We start from the raw sequence: 15,977 nt of genomic DNA, 5'->3' as shown, positions 1-15,977 counted from the left end.
ATCAACACAATTTCTGTGCATTATTGCAGCCTCCTGAGCTCATTTGGTTCCTGAGCATTTTAACATGGATTTGAAATTCATCTCATTTTCAGCAAATATACGTGTGTATATAAATATACCAATATAAATACCTTTTATTTAGTAAATAATTATTTGCTGTCTAAAGTATAACAGGTATCCAATGGAACTGTCTTAATATCTTGCACTGCTTTTTGGTTGGGTATCCATCTCCAAGTGCAGTGAAAATCACCAACCCATATAAGACTGATCTGACAATCTGCACCTCATCTGCAGAATGCTGCATGTGTGTGGAGCCCCATTGGCTTCAATGGGGATCTATGTGAGTACGGAGTATGGAGGCCTGCCTATATATAGAGAGAGATATCAGTATGTACTGAATGGAAATGCATATTTTATGAGGTTGGGGCCAAAGATTGTAAACTCATCAGGGCAGGGATGCTATGCATGTGTATGGTGCTGTATAAAATACTAACCAATAGCTCTAGCATATAATACTGTACATTTATTTAATGTTTTAATTTCTTATCTGCTATTCTTATCAGTAGGCTTTCATTGGTAGATAACATTGAGTTTAACGGGTGTGTAGCATATTTTTCCAGGTTCGTTATTTAAGAGGTCATTTCCAAGGTTTGTAGGTCTAAAACGGCCATTCTTGGCATCTGCCCTGTCTAGTCATTTCATTAATTTCTTGCAGAATCATAGATGGGTTTGACAAAATACATACTTCAAATTAATTCCTGCAGTGTAAAAAGCAGAGATTGTTCACAAAGAGGAGTTTCAAGCCTTTTAATCACATCTTGTTTCTTGGTTCTACAGCTGGGGTTTCTGCTGTTTCACGTCTTCACATATGTGCTTAAAAGCCTTTCCATGCACACCTAAAACCTCCATTGACTTCAGTGGGGTGGCTTGCTTAATTAAACAGTGCAGAATTAAAAAGGCTCTAATCCTGAAATCAGATCTTTGCTTGAGGACTCTGCTGCCTATACAGAGCCCCATTGAAGTCAGTAGGGTTCCCTGTGGGAGCAGAGGTTTGCCCACATGAGGTCATTGTTACATCGGGGCTAAGTATGTAATGTGCATAAGTTACTTCCTGGTTGCAAGGAATGAAAAGTATGATTTATCACAGATATGCTGAACTGTTTCTCAGTTACAACTCACAATATTGCCTTTATCTCTAATGTAGCTCCAATAGAGATTCCACACTAATAATTAACAACACAAGCCATTAGATGTCACTGTTGCTCCACACAAATACAGCAGATAAATCATTTACCAGGCTGTAAAAAACCAGCCAATCAAACAAGAACAAACACAGGCTTGTTGCTGTGGTTGACAGCTCAAGATTAGTAGTAGGAGCACCTTGAGGTTGCTTCCCTACAGTTTGGCCTGATTTAAAGTGAAAAAAATATTGTGTTGAGTTAAAGTACATGCCATAGGCTTTTACCAGAAATTCTGGTAAATGCTTTTACAAGGCTTTTACCAAACTCCCACATCATACTTTGTAAGCCTTAGTGAGGAAACCAAAAGTTTTCAGTATGTATGTATTTATTTATTTTAGTTTTCATTTTCCTAAAAGATGTGTTTATGATGTTTTACAATGATTACTACAACTTGTTCTTTGCTGGATCTCCAGTAAAGCATTTTAGCCAGCAGTGCAGCATGCAAAGTACACATTGTCCACTCTTGGCTTGAGCTAGGCTCTCACTTCTGCATCATTTCTGGCCCATCTCAAGGCCTGTGAACCCACCATAGTGTCATAAAGTGATCATGCTAGGGTTAACTGGGTTGAACTTGCTCAGAGTATTATGGGGTGGAGTCATGTTTTCTCCTTCCTTCTGTTTTGTATGTTGGAGTCCCTCCCACCCCCACCCCCCGTTCTGATGCAGTTGACTAAAGCAGCAAGTTCTCAGCCTGCAATACTGTGAGTACAGAGTTTGTTTTTGTTGAACTGAGTGGCCCTTTTGCAAAAAAAAGACTTAAGGTTGTATTGCTTAAAGTTGTATTGTTGGGGGGCACTCTCCACCTTAAAGAAACTGGCCACTTTAGTATAGACTTTAATACACCTGCGGGCAGTGACTGTAATTTGGCATTTGTGAGCTCTTGCCAGTATAGTACCTCACAACAGAGGCTCCAGTTCACCAAAGTCTTTAAACACATGCATAACATTAAACTGATTTCATTGTGACTTTAAGCCCATGCTTAAGGACTTGGCTGAATGGATTTAAGCACATAAGTGCTCCGCTGAATTGAGGCCATAATTTTGGTAGCTGGTGTTGTTTTTCTTTTTAATCACATCACATTTTTCCTCCCTCCAAAAGAGGCTTTCCTGGGAAGGGGCAGTTTACATTTCATTGTCCTGAATGTCATTTTTAAATCACGTTAACATTTTGCAAATGTAATCTCACCTGCATCTGTCTTCTTTAGACCCTAGTTTCATGATTCTGGATGCTGCGGCATCACTTCTTTGTGTGACTCATCTCTGGAGACTGTGATCCTGAGTCACAAGCCAAAATGGTTTATTTGCCTTGCCAATGAACTCAGACATTTGCCTTTGGCTATACCTGAGTACTGTGGGAAGCTGAATATATGTTTCTCTCATCCTGATAGAATCTGGCTGATACCATGTAAGAAAGACTGGGGGAAGATAGGTCATTAGAACAGAAATATACAGAGAGTTTTTTAGGTAGCAAAACAAGTGTTTTGGTTTTAATCTGAGTAATAAAGTTTTAGACAGTGAGCGACACTGCAGCACATGTGCTGTTGCTACAGGTAGAGAAGTAGAAGAGGGGATATACATGCTAAATAATATGGGACCTCAGATACAACTTGGACAGAGAACTCCAGAAAGGGTTCTTTGTGACTACATCATGAAATGTGATGCTCAGTATTGGCAGTGTGGCCTGATTCATAGATTCTAGGGCCAGAAGGGACCATTGGGTCCATCTAGTCTGACCTCCTGTGTTACACAGGCTATAGAACAAAACGATTCCTTAGAACATCTGTTTTATAAAAAGCTATAGATGGAGCACTGGACTGGGACTAGAAAAAAGACCCAGGCTTTGCTGCTGGTCTGCAGGAGAAGGTAAGAGCAGAGGCTTAGGAAGGGGCAAAGTTGTACAGGATCTTGAAGGTGAGGATGTTGAACTTGAGGTTGAAGGTAAGAAGAAGCAAGTGAAGAGATGCAAAGCGGGGATATCCAGTGGCAGGCTGAGGGGAGGCAGGATGACTTAGCAGAAGGCTAGAGAAGAGATGTTCGGAGTAGTCAAGGTAAAAAAAAAAAGACCAAGTCATAGGCAAGGATTTTAGTGAGAAAAGAGGACAGATTTTAAGGAAATATTGAATTATTACTGTGTTAAAGCAGCAAGGAACAGATTAATGGCCCATGGGACTATGCACATGAGTAAAGTTATTAATGTATTTAAATGCTTGTAGGTTTGGGCTTCCTAGCGGTAACGCTTTGTGGTGGCTCTTTCAAGGTCCTGCCCACAAAATGCAGGACTTTGAGGAGAGAGGCAGGCTCCAGGTTACAATCCCATGACACATTGTTTTTCTTCAGGGTACTTTTCCTACTTCTTCCTTCCTTTTGGAAAAACTGCTTTTTTGACTGATTTTGTAAATTAGCTTCTCCCTCTCTTCTGCTTCTCAGAGTGACTAACTGTGTTGCTGCTCTCTGAACTATTCTGAAATTGCTTTCGTAGCTGTACCCGTCTTCTCAGACATTGCAATTGCTGTACGCGAAGAGCAGAAGCTACTTTCCTTAGATGGGTTGAAATTCAGAAATGCTCTCCTCTTATACAAGTCAGATGTGTGGAGGTTTTGGTGGTAGCACTTTTATCCTCTGGTCGGGAAAACAATTTCCTAAGTTTTTGTTTTTCAGTGGGGATGGGAATGTCATATCCACTCTTCTAGGAAATGCTTCCTGATCCTCGTTCTCTTCTCTTTTTCTCTTGGTGTAAACAATAGTCCCTTAACCCTGGCTTTTAGGCAGTGAAATTTAACAGATTGTTTCTCCAGCTTTGCTAAAGCTGCTGATCTCAGTAGCCTCTACATTAGAAACCTGGAATCCAAGACAAATTACAGATTTAGGACAGAAGGAATAGTAAAATGCTCCCAGTCAGAATTAAATCATTAATTGCCTCGAGGAAGCTCCTTTTTTACAAATAGACAGTATTATAATGGGACTGGATTCAAGATCAAAGTTTATCTATTGATGTTAAGGGGGTTCAGCAAAGCCATCAAATTACTGCATGTCAGACAATTACAAAGCTATACATAATCTAGGATGTGCATTGGGAAACTGTCCTCTGTTGCTGTGGAATTAATTAATTAGTATTGATACACGCTAAATTTAAGAGTTTGCAGAATACCATTTCTAATTGTTCAACCTACACGTTCATATATAATTGTGAGGAAAACTCAGGAATCTAGGATTACTGGCTAAACCTCAGTGAGTCCACCTCATCCCACTCCCTTCCAAATGGCTGATCCTTAGTGGTTCCCTAAATTACTTACTCTACATATACACCACAAAACGATATCTTCTGTATATGCATATAGACATATATGTCCTCAGTTATCTGTATGGCTTCTTCACTACTAAAGTAGAAACGTGAGTACCACTTATTTGATAGAAGTATAGGAACTAAAGATGCCTTTCATGAATCTGGCCCACGAGGCTGGGAAAAATCCTTCTCCAGTCAGAGGACAAGCAGACATGCTAGCTGTGCAAGGAAGGGAGTCAGGCAACCTGTTTGCAGGATAAGGAGGCTGAGAGTGGACTGAGTGGAAAAATGTATGCAATGTAGTTGTAGCCCTGTCTGTCTCAGGATATTAGAGAGACAAGTTGGGTGAGGTAATAGCTTTTATTGGACCAACTTCTGTGGGTGAGAGAGACAAGCTTTCAAGCTGGAAAAAGGCATAACAGCATGGAGCTGCCAGTCAGCTGGGACGTGACTGGAGGTCTGAGGGGAACGGGACAAAGAGAACTGAGCTGCTGCAATAGGATAGGAATAGGAAAGGGGTGGAGCACAGCAATAGGACAGAGCCATCAGTCAGAGGAGAGGGGTTGAAAGGAGGGACTAAGCAAAGCAATAGGACTGAGGTGCCTGCACACTATCAACACTTGATGCAGGTACAAGTGAATGGGCCAACTGTAGATGCTTTCCAGATTCATCAGGTTATTCTCCATTGGCTTGAAGCAGAACCTGGAATAAAACCTATTTGCAGACACAGCCAAAACGAGTGTGCCGCATCAACAGCAGCCTAAACTAGGGCTGGTCTGTATTTCGGTGTCGATTTCAAACCAGATGGATGCTGTCCGTAACATTGTTTAGGTATTAGAATTTTCGCTTTCTTTTGAAATAAATTATTATGTGGCCTCAGCTGAGACTCATAGCCTCAGACTGGTGGTGCCAATGACATTTTAATTTATAGTGAAGTATGGGCAAAACTAAACATAGAAGCCCAAGTGAGAGTCAGACACACTAAAAACTAGAGCATAAAAATGGGAAAACCTGGCACAATTGTCCAAAACAGCAAGCAGAATGCAGAGAGGCAATTGCAGCAGCAGTGTTATTTCATTTTAATGTGCCCGAGAAAATGAGAATTCAACCCCAAAATATGGGCAAGCTCACATTTTATTGAACAACCACATTCAAAGACTTAACTATACTTAGACAAATGGTCAGAATTTCCGCTGCAGATTGTGGCCAACTGTCACTGTTGCCAACTCTTGCAATTCTATCACAAATCTCACAATATTTACTGTTTTTCTTAAAGCCTCAGCTTTTAGGCTCAGAAACCAGATTCTTAAGAAACAGGACCCAAAACAGATGATTTGGCTCCTGACTCATGATTTTAAACTTAGGCGTGGTTTACACAGGTTTTTTTTACTGATATAGATTCATAGATTCATAAATATTTAGGTCAGAAGGGACCATAACTATTTCAGTCGTGGGTTTTTTTTTTTTTTAATATAATACAGTTATACTAGTACAATTCCTAGTGTGGACACAGTTATACTGATATAAAGGTATCTTACACTGGTATAGCTTATTCTCCTTCCCTTAAGCCTTGTCTACATTAGAAAGGGCTTGCCAGTATAGCTATACTCGAAACTCCTCCTAGTGCAGATGTAATGCTAACAGACCCCTGGTCGTTGGCAGGATCAAACCAGGGACCTCTGGAGCTTAGTGCATGAACCTCTACCGCATAAGCTCAAAGCCAACTGCTTATTAGCTAAGGCTGTAGAGCGGTCTCATTTAACTCTCTCTCTAAGCGGTCTCAGTACCACTAGATGGGACAGAGCACCACACCCAGTAGGTGTGTGGGTTACACAGACATATCTTATACTGGCAAAAGAGTGGTTTGGGTGGTATAGCTTAGGCCAGCTCCTAGACAAAATAAGTCACTCAGCTGTGAGGAAGGGTTGTCTAGTGGCTAGGGCACTAGAGTGAGACACCCATTACCTGGGTTCAAGTCTTGGCTCAGCCACAGACTTTCTGTGTGGCTCTGGCCAAGTTAGTTAGGCCTGGTCTACACTGCAGAATAAAGTGGACTCAAGACTGATTACGTTGACCTATGTAAGTGTCTACATTAAAATTTCACTCCTGCCGCCCTAAATGCCCTGCTTGCCAACTTAAGATCTCCATCTCCTCAAGAGGCCTAGTAGAGTCAACGTTGATGTAGTTAGGTTGACCTAGTGTCAGACAGTGCCTTGCCGTAAGCGCTCCTGCTGCGGCTGCACACCGCCGACACGAGGAGCATAGTGTGGACACGCAAAAGCCATTTAATTATTGTGGTGGCTGTATGGCGATGTGACCATGGTCAACATCATTTTGTAGTGTAGACCAGTGGTCTCCAAATTGGGGTGTGCGAGATGATCCCAGGGGGAGTGCGCCGGCAGCAGGAGCGTCACCGGATGGCACTCCGCCGTTTTTTCTCTTCGGCGGCAGCTCTGCGCGTCCACGGCTGGTGTTCCCCTCCGGCGGCCCGCCTGTGGTAAATCTTCCGTTCTTCTTCCGTCGGCAGCACACCTGCGGCAGGTCTTCTGGTCTTCACCCTCGGGGTGCGCGAGCCAAAAAGTTTGGAGACCACTGGTGAAGACAATGCCCTTGATCTACCCTATCCTGCCTCCCCATCTGTGGGATGACACTTTCCTACTTCCCAGAGCCCTGTGAGGATAAAATCCCTGAATGATGGTAGGATGACACATGGCTTCATGAAGGTCTTGTTGAAATGTAGGTCAACGACCATCTGGACAGCAAAGGGGGGCAGGGTAGAACCTCTTCTGCTTTTCCACGTGGCCAGGCTCTGATTTTTTTCTTTTCCGCCACTCTTTAGTTCTGTTCTGCAGGAATCCACCCCCCGCCACAGCCCCTCTCCTCCTGCCCTTTACACCCGCTTCCTCCCTGTGCAGACCTGTCTCCCTGGCTGTGACTCAGCCGCTCTCTCCTTCCCTCTGGCTCCGGCCCTTTGCTGGGGCTGCCAAGCGGGCTGATCTCCCGTAACGAGCAACACACACCGCAGCTCGGGGAAAGGGAAAGGGCTCTCTCCCCGCTTTACGGCTGCTGAAAACCCGCCCTCCCCAGCCAGCTCAGTGCAGCCACGCCGCGCCCGGGCTCGCTCCTCTGCAAGGTAATGGGGCACGCGGAGCCGAACTGCACAGGGCGGGGGCAAGTTTGCCGACTCCGAGGCGCCCCCGGGGAGAAGCGCCGCTGGGCGAACGCCCCCCGGCCGGGTGCAGCCTGCAGGCGAGAAGGGCGCCGCTGCGCCCGAGTTCTCGCCCCCCGCCCCCGCCGGAGCTCGCCGCTCGGGCTCGCCTCCCTTCCAAGCCGCGGGGCGATGGGCTGTTCCAAGAGCAGGGGTGGGTGGGGAAGGAAGTCTCTGACACCCAGCGGAGGCTTGGTCCGGAGCAGCTGCAGCAGCCTGCCAGCTGGGGCCATTTCCTGCCGGGGGTGGGGTGGCCGAAGAGATCGGCGGGGGTCCGCGCTCCTCACGCGGTCGTCTCTCGCTGAGGGCACTCATGTGTGAACGTGAAGCAGACGAGAAGCCCGAGCAGTGCGATCGGCCAGGGCCAGCTAGAGTGCCATTCCCTGTGTAACAAGTCACGCCTGTGTTTGGGCGAGAGACAGAGGGAAACTGACCAGAGGACTCCTGGGGTGGTGGACCAGGCAGACTCTTTCCGAACAGGGGGAATCTGTCTCAGAGTGACGCTGAGGCGAGCTCAGCGGTGTTTTAAAGAAATCTTCTTTGAACCCGGGGGAAGAATGATGCAGAGGGATCAATCCTCCCGTCCTTACTCAGGCAAAGCTCCCACCGACTTTGCTGGGAGTTTTGCCTGAGTAAAGAACGCAGTATTTGGCTTCAACGTTGATCTTATTTTGGTCTTTTAAAACACGTTTTTTAAAAAGGCAGTGCATTTCGACCTCTATCTTTGCACGAGCATCAGGTAGTAGGCATAAATATATCTTCAAAGAAGTGTTGGAAATAACATAACGGGACAAAGGTTTGTGAAAGCCAAGACACTAATTACTTTCTGATTATTTAAAAATAATAATCAGAGGCTCTTCTGAGAATAGAGAAGACATCTCGATGGGTTGTGTGAACTGTTTGTTCCAACAGAATTTCTGTATCAAAATGCAGAAATACTTTAAAGACTTAAATTCTCTGTATCAAAATTAGGTTTGCTGCTAAATTTGCTCACCAGTAACAAGAAGTCAACAAACTTTGAAAAATTGGTTGTCTCTCTCTTGTTGTTGCAGCATGTATTAGATGTCAGACAAAACTGCAAATTAATTATTCTGACATAATGCAAATAGAAGGTGATTCAAGCTACCCAAAAACATAGCATTTTTAACTCAGCATGATTTCTCTCTTGTAGCTGGGTCTAAGGTACTGTCTTGAATTCATTAAAATTTTGCAATGTAACGGGCAATCTGCATTGCAAATACCCCTTGCACTAATACGATTAAATTTTAACTTGTTGCCTTGAGTTACTCAGGCTGTAGATTATTTTATTGTTTGTTCTTTGTCCAGTTAGGGATGAACATCTTTTTAACTCTTAAAATTGATGAGAAATAGAAAATGTAGCCTCTGTTACACTTAACAAAAAAAAGAGCTTAACACACTTAGAGGAACTGAATTGTTCTCTGATCGCTTATGAGGCTTTGAAGGATTTTTAAAAATTTCAGAAGTGTGATGAAGAACATTAGTGCTGTGTGACTTTTATCAGTGATAGTTCAGAAAATTTCCACAAAGGCCAATGTCTCTTAGGTTTTTAAAATAACTATTAAAATCACCATCTAGAAAACCCTGTTTCCAGAAAGCATGCAAAGATACAAATGTATCCAAATTCTTTCTTCCCATCCAAGGCCCCGGTCCTTCAGTCTTCATTCACTCAAGTAATCCAGGCTCATGTGAGTAGTTCATTCATTCCAGTTTAGGCCCTGATCATGCAATGTGGTCTGTACTAGTTGCATCCCTTCACCTAGGTAGCACCCCACTGACTTCAGTAAGACTCTATACAGGTATAGGGTGCCTGTATGAATTAGATTGCAGGATTAGGACCATAATTAAGAATTACTATGTAAAGCCTATGGGATTTGCAAATACAGCAAACGAGAACATCAATGAGGACTTTGGCTGACTTCAACTGTACTGACAATGCTATAGATGAGTCATATAAAATGATGGGGTCTAAATTGGCTGTTACCACTCAAGAAAGAGATCTTGGAGTCATTGTGGATAGTTCTGTGAAAAATCCCCTCAATGTGCAGCGGCAGTCAAAAAAGCGAACAGAAGGTTGGGAATCATTAAGAAAGGGAAAGATAATAAAACCGAAAATATCATATTGCCTCTATATAAATCCATGGTACTCCCACATCTTGAATACTGTGTGCAGATGTGGTCGCCCCATCTCAAAAAGATATATTGGAATTGGAAAAGGTTCAGAAAAGGGCAACAAATATTATTAGGAATATGGAATGGCTTCTATATGAGGAAAGATTAATATGACTGGGACTTTTCAGCTTGGAAAAGAGACGACTAAGGGGTGATATGATTGAGGTCTATAAAACCATGACTTGTGTGGAGAAAGTAAATAAGGAAATGTTATTTACTCCTTCTCATAACACAAGAACTAGGGGTCACCCAATGAAATTAATAGGCAACAGGTTTAAAACAAACAAAAAGAAATATTTTTTCACACAACGCACAGTCAACCTGTGGAACTCCTTACTAGAGGATGTTGTGAAGGCCAAGACTATAACAGTGTTAAAAAAAGAACTAGACAAGTTCATGGAGGACAGGTCCATCAGTGGCTATTAGCCAGGATGGGCAGGAATCCTGTCCCTCTCCTCTATTTGCCAGAAGCTGGGAACGGGCGATGGGATGGATCACTTGATGATTGCCTGTTCTGTTCATTGGCGACTGTTGGAAGAGAGGCTACTGGGCTAGATGGACCTTTGGTCTGACCCAGTGTGGTTGTTCTTATGCTCATCTAAAGAGAGAAAATCTTTCGTAAGGAAAGAAAACAGAGAATTCACATCTTATTCTGAATGTCTTGTTTAAAAAAATAACCTATTTCATATAGGCTTGTTTTCAAATCACTCTGTACAGTTTTTTATTGGTATTATCATAGATAAGCAATTTTGTTAGTCATCTCTATATCGAAGGCATTATATAGTATGTACTGTAACAATGCCAAACTACTGTATATCAACCAATGCTACATATTTTTAGATTCTTAATCTAGAAAGCCTTTGCAAGAGGCCAAGTACATCCATAATCCAGCATTTATTTCCAGTATCAACAAAATTAGGACAAGAAAAGAGCCTACTCCCAGTTTTGTTCATCTTGCAGTCAAAGCATTTAATTGTAGAGACAAGTCTTAGAATAGAAGAGAAGTTCTGTATGTATTACTTGTCTAAAATAATTGAAACAGAACTGATTTTGAGTTGCAGGCAGATTGTTTGGTTTGTCTGTTCTAATTTTATTAAACAGTGCAATTTTATGCAGAATAAATAGCATTTAATAAAATCACTTTAGATAAGCTATTACCAGCAGGACAGTGGGGTGGGAGGAGGTATTGTTTCATATTCTCTGTGTATATATAAAGTCTGCTGCAGTTTCCATGATATGCATCTGATGAAGTGAGCTGTAGCTCACGAAAGCTTATGCTCTAATAAATTGGTTAGTCTCTAAGGTGCCACAAGTACTCCTTTTCTTTTTGCGAATACAGACTAACACGGCTGTTACTCTGAAACCAATAAAATCAATGCGATTATAAAGCATTACGAAGTTTTCCTAGAAGGTCTTGCATGTTAACCTATATATTTTAGGTTCCTTACCTTAAGAGTTTTCAAACAAGGGTGAAAAACACTTGATTCTTTTAAGAGATACCAGAAGACCCAGTCACATTGCTGAACGTAGAAAATCCTGTTAACCAATCCAATACTAACGGGTCAAATGCTTCAGTTTTTACTCAAGCATAGCAAAGTTGATGTCAATGGGATTTTTTATTCAAGTAAGTAGCACAGAATTTGGTTCATAGTATGAAATATGAAGAAATTGGCAAGGGGGTTTTATGTATAGTGAAAACCGTCAGTTGTATATATCAGTACAAAGATACTTGTGGCTCATATGGTTGTCACAGGTTGCACTCAGGTTCACTACAGTAACAGCATCCAATATCTCCTGTATGACAAGTTTTCGAGCTTCACTAGAACACGGGCCTGTCTTCCCAAGTTCTTTCACTTACAGCGTGGTTACATAATGGTCACCTGCATTTTGGTCTTCCCCTACCACCCTGAGTGGGCAGGCAGGAGGGAACTTGGTTTAAACATGAACTTTCTTCAGTTAAAAAAAATGTTTTCAAAAAGTTAGCTGATGATACGGTGAAAGTCCATCTGTAACTCACTGGTTAACAGAGCTGGGTGAATAATTCATTTTTTCGGTTCGGTGGCTGAACCAAAAAATATTTTGTTCAGGTTGACATAAAATGGAAATGTTTCTCACCAAAACAAAACGACAACAAAAATCATTTCAGGTCGAATGCAGTGTTTTGTTCGACTCAAATGATTTCTTTTTCAGATGTATTTACTTCTTTTTTTAGAAATAAATTTAGCTAAACTTCTCAACTTTTCTTCTGAAACTGAAAGGCAAGCCGTTTTGTTTTGAAAAAGTCAAAATATTTTGACTTTTTTTTGCAGAAACAATTCGTTCACACTTCTGAATTCACAAATAGTTCCAGTTGACCCCAGACTGCATTTTCTTTGTCAATAAACTCTTGGTTAAAAAAAATAAAATAAATTGCTGTGCATCTCTACTGTATTGCAGGTCCTATTTGGGCCTTTGGCCATTCGTGCTTTTCGGCTTTGGAGGTCCCTGGTTCAATCCCCAGTGTGTTGAGCAAGAGGGCGGCCATCACATGTCTACTATAATTGTTGTGGTAAAATGTGCGTGCTAAATGTTAGTATAGGAACAATATATAGTAAATATCACTGGTGAAGAATAAATTACTTCCATTTGTAAGTATTTTAAATATGGTTGTGTTGTATGTAAATTTCTCTGTGTGTATAGATAGACGAAAGATATAGATTATCTATGTGTAATTGAATATAGACATATGCAGTGTAACGTGAGAGAAGAGACAAACTAGTTTTGTGGACTAACCACAGGACATGGAGCCGGGAACTTTTTGCATTCCATTTCACTAACTTGCTGTATAACCTTGGGTAAATCACTTCGCTTCCGTATGCCAGTTTCCCCATGTGTAAAATGAGGATCATTACACTCCTAGGGGTGTTCTGAGTATTAACTGTAAAATATATGTGTGCGCACGTGCACACCACTCATAATGTTTAAAGCACTATTACTTATTATTTTGTAATAGAGAGGATTGTCATCTTCCCTGCCATGAAGACACACCTTCGTGCTTTGATACGTGATTTGCACTTGGTGGCTTTTGTTATCTATAGAAACAATAGCTCCCTGTTATTGCCTCATGCCTTGTACGGTGGGGCACAGCATACAAAACAGTAGTACTGTGCTGGGTCACACTCATTTTTATTATGTGCCATCCCCCATCTTTTATGTGGTTTTATGCGGATAGTCCCAGCTCCATATTAATCACGTTTATATCTCATCCATATATTTTTGGTAATTTTATGTATGGAGTATGATGATCTTTAGCATGAATCGCTGCTGAGGAGTCTTCTGATGTTGGTGTGAGGAGATAAATCATTTTTCTCTATAAACTTCACAAACAGCAGATCTGTGGAGCTTACACTACAAGTGTTTCACAAGGCTGCTATATTGGCTACCAATTTTTGCAGCTGTCTTGCTCTGTTGGTTATTAGGTTTTTGTGCAATGAAGTGTCGGAATCAAATATCGCTCTACAGAGAATAGAATCAGTTTAGGAAGCAGAGAATGAGATCTTCGGCAATTTTCTGATTATACTTCAAGCACACAAAGAGACCTGTTTGGGAAAGGGTCCACGTGTGTAGTATTCCCTTTTTCTAAGATATAAGAAAGCACTATCATATTATAACAGTAGGAATAGCCTTGCCCTCCATAGCATATGTTGCAGAAACGTTCTGTTTGAACCCCCTGTTTATAACTTTTGGAAACTTTAGCCTTTTGTCAGTATAATTTTTGGTTTCTTTTTCTCCCCTCCCCTATGATTGAGTGCTTGTCTACACTAAGAATGTGTTTGGTGTGTCTTGCCCTGGGGTAGACTGTGCCAGTACAAAATCATTTCTGACGTGGTGGAGAGAGCTGCACTAGGGATTTGCACCAGTGCAGCTGCATTGGTGTAGCTGCTGTAGTGTAAAAAAAAACTTGTGTAAACAAGCCCTAGGGGGAGAGTGGGTACATGTTCCCATTGTTTAAAAATTGTCCTGGTGACTTTCTTTGTCATAAGTCTATTGCCTAAAGGGCTAAGGGGTTGAGAGATGAAGTTTGGCATGAAAATAGCTCTAATGGAGAAGTGCCTTTCAGTGTTCTTGTGAAAACTGATTTTTTATTTGACGAGAGTTGTGACTCATTAAAGAATTAAACTCTGTGCATAGAGGTGCATTTTATGTGTGATGGTCTCACTAGCTTGTAAAATGTGCAGTTAGAGAAAGTTGTACTGTACAACCATGGTTGGCTGTGCTGTAAAGGAGGAAGGGCTATGCAGGAATTCTTACCTCAACAAATGCACTACTTCTAAGGGTTGAACTTGAGAGTGTCTGTCCTGTGCACCTACCAAACTGCACAGGAAAGGACTTAGGGTAGAAGGTTCTGGTGATGTCAAGCCAAACACTTGCATGTTATGCAATTCCTTTTTTTCTAGCTTGTTCACTTGATTGAAAAACCTGTGAAATTTCATTTAATGAAACCACATTTAGAAAACATTACGGTTGGGGTGGTGAAGTACTCAAAAGGCAGGAAATGACAAAATGAAAGCTGCGCACACAGCATTGGTTCTGCTTCTTTTTGGCTATGTATTAAAGCAGAGGACACAGGTGGGCCTGAAGTATATGAATATACAAATATGCTATATCTCTTATTGAGTCAAAGCTCATGTCAGGTCAAAGAGTGAACTCTTGGCCCCCGTGAAGTCAAAGGTATTGCAGTATGAAAGGCAGGGGTCTCAGCCTCCTTTTGCCTCAGTGGCATGCAAAATTAAGAATTTTACTTCCGTTTAAATCCTGACTGTTCCGTGTATTCAGTAGTGAGTTTTTTTAGGTGTAATTTATTTTGACTGAGCAACGTATGACTGCAACAATTTTCCAGGCCATTGTAAACAGCTCAGCTGGGCCTCTGGCCCGTATCTGGGCTTAATCATTAATCAGAGTTTAAGGCCAAAAGGGAACACCAGACCATCTGGTCTGGCCTCCTGTGTACCTCAGGCCACCACCACCTAGCACCTGTACACTAAACACCACAACCAAGATTAGGCCAAAGTATCACAGCCCAAAGGAGACTAGACTATTACATGCCACAAAGAAAGAAGGTGCACCACCAGTGCCCAAGGCTCTTGCAATGGCCGGGAAATGATTGAGCTATACCCAAATAATCCTGGCAGGTGATCTGCATCCCCACACTGCAGAGGAAGGCAAAAAAACTCCATGTCTGACCTGAGATAAAATATTCCTTCCTGACTCCACAGATGGTGATCATTTAACCTCTGAGCAGGTGAGCAAGAAACCCCTGCCCAATGCCTCATCTCCAGCTGTGGCTGTTCCTGATATTTCAGAGGAAGGAGACAATAAAAAAACCCAGCAGAATACATGGGGCAGTGGGAGAGAATCCTTCTTGACCCCTGCAGGTGGCTGGCTGAAATTATATTCCTTTCAATGGAATTTGCGACTTTGAAGACAGTGATTTACAGTGACATAAACCAGAATAATTGGAATATGAGCTTTGATTTACAATGGAAAATGGAAAAAAATATAGGAATGGGATCCTCCCAAATTTTTTGAATTGCTTTTTAACTCATATGAAAGAAGGCATCTATGGCATGAAGAAAAAATAACTTGAAACCAGACTAATATATGTTTATTTTTAAATGTTGTTTTATGTTTGTGTTAAAATACAGTAAGGGCTCAATCCTGCAAAGTGCTGAGCACTCTTAACCCATTCCAGCAAAGGTTGTAAGCACATGCTTAACTTTAGTCTCGTTGGACACACACACATATGCTTAATCATGTGCTCAAAGTTAGGCATGTGCTTAAGTGCTTTGCTGGATTGCATTGAGAACGCTCAGCACCTCTCGAGCGTGATCTTAAGTCTCTACAAGAATACTGGAATAAAGTGGATCCATAAACCTTACTGTGAAACAAGGATACAATATAGCAAATACATCTCAAACCTTTGTGTTTTGTGTTCGTTGTTAAAGACAAACTCAGTATCAAATCGGTGATGAAGGATATTATAGAAGTCTTGCAGAAAACTGCACAGAGTAGCTAGG

At 41.8% G+C, this 15,977-nt stretch overlaps 1 protein-coding gene across 4 annotated transcripts in view; it reads left to right on the top strand.

The window, feature by feature from the left end:
• Window positions 1-7,422: 7,422 nt before the first annotated feature.
• The window catches only part of NAALADL2 (N-acetylated alpha-linked acidic dipeptidase like 2), a 920,300-nt gene continuing 911,745 nt past the window's right edge, over window positions 7,423-15,977 (top strand). The window contains exons 1-2 of one of the 4 annotated variants that reach the window (XM_073359349.2): window positions 7,423-7,656; window positions 12,358-12,476. The gene's annotated coding sequence lies outside the window, so the exon portion shown is untranslated. Of the gene's footprint in view, window positions 7,657-12,357; window positions 12,549-15,977 lie in introns of all 4 variants that reach the window. The other 3 variants (XM_073359350.2, XM_078854359.1, XM_073359348.2) reach the window with 3 other exon arrangements.

Source organism: Lepidochelys kempii, chromosome 9, assembly GCF_965140285.1.
Source record: "Lepidochelys kempii isolate rLepKem1 chromosome 9, rLepKem1.hap1, whole genome shotgun sequence".
Lineage (NCBI taxonomy): Eukaryota > Metazoa > Chordata > Testudines > Cheloniidae > Lepidochelys > Lepidochelys kempii.
The sequence above is the reverse complement of the archived record's forward strand: the minus strand, read 5'-3'. Positions and strand labels throughout refer to the sequence as shown.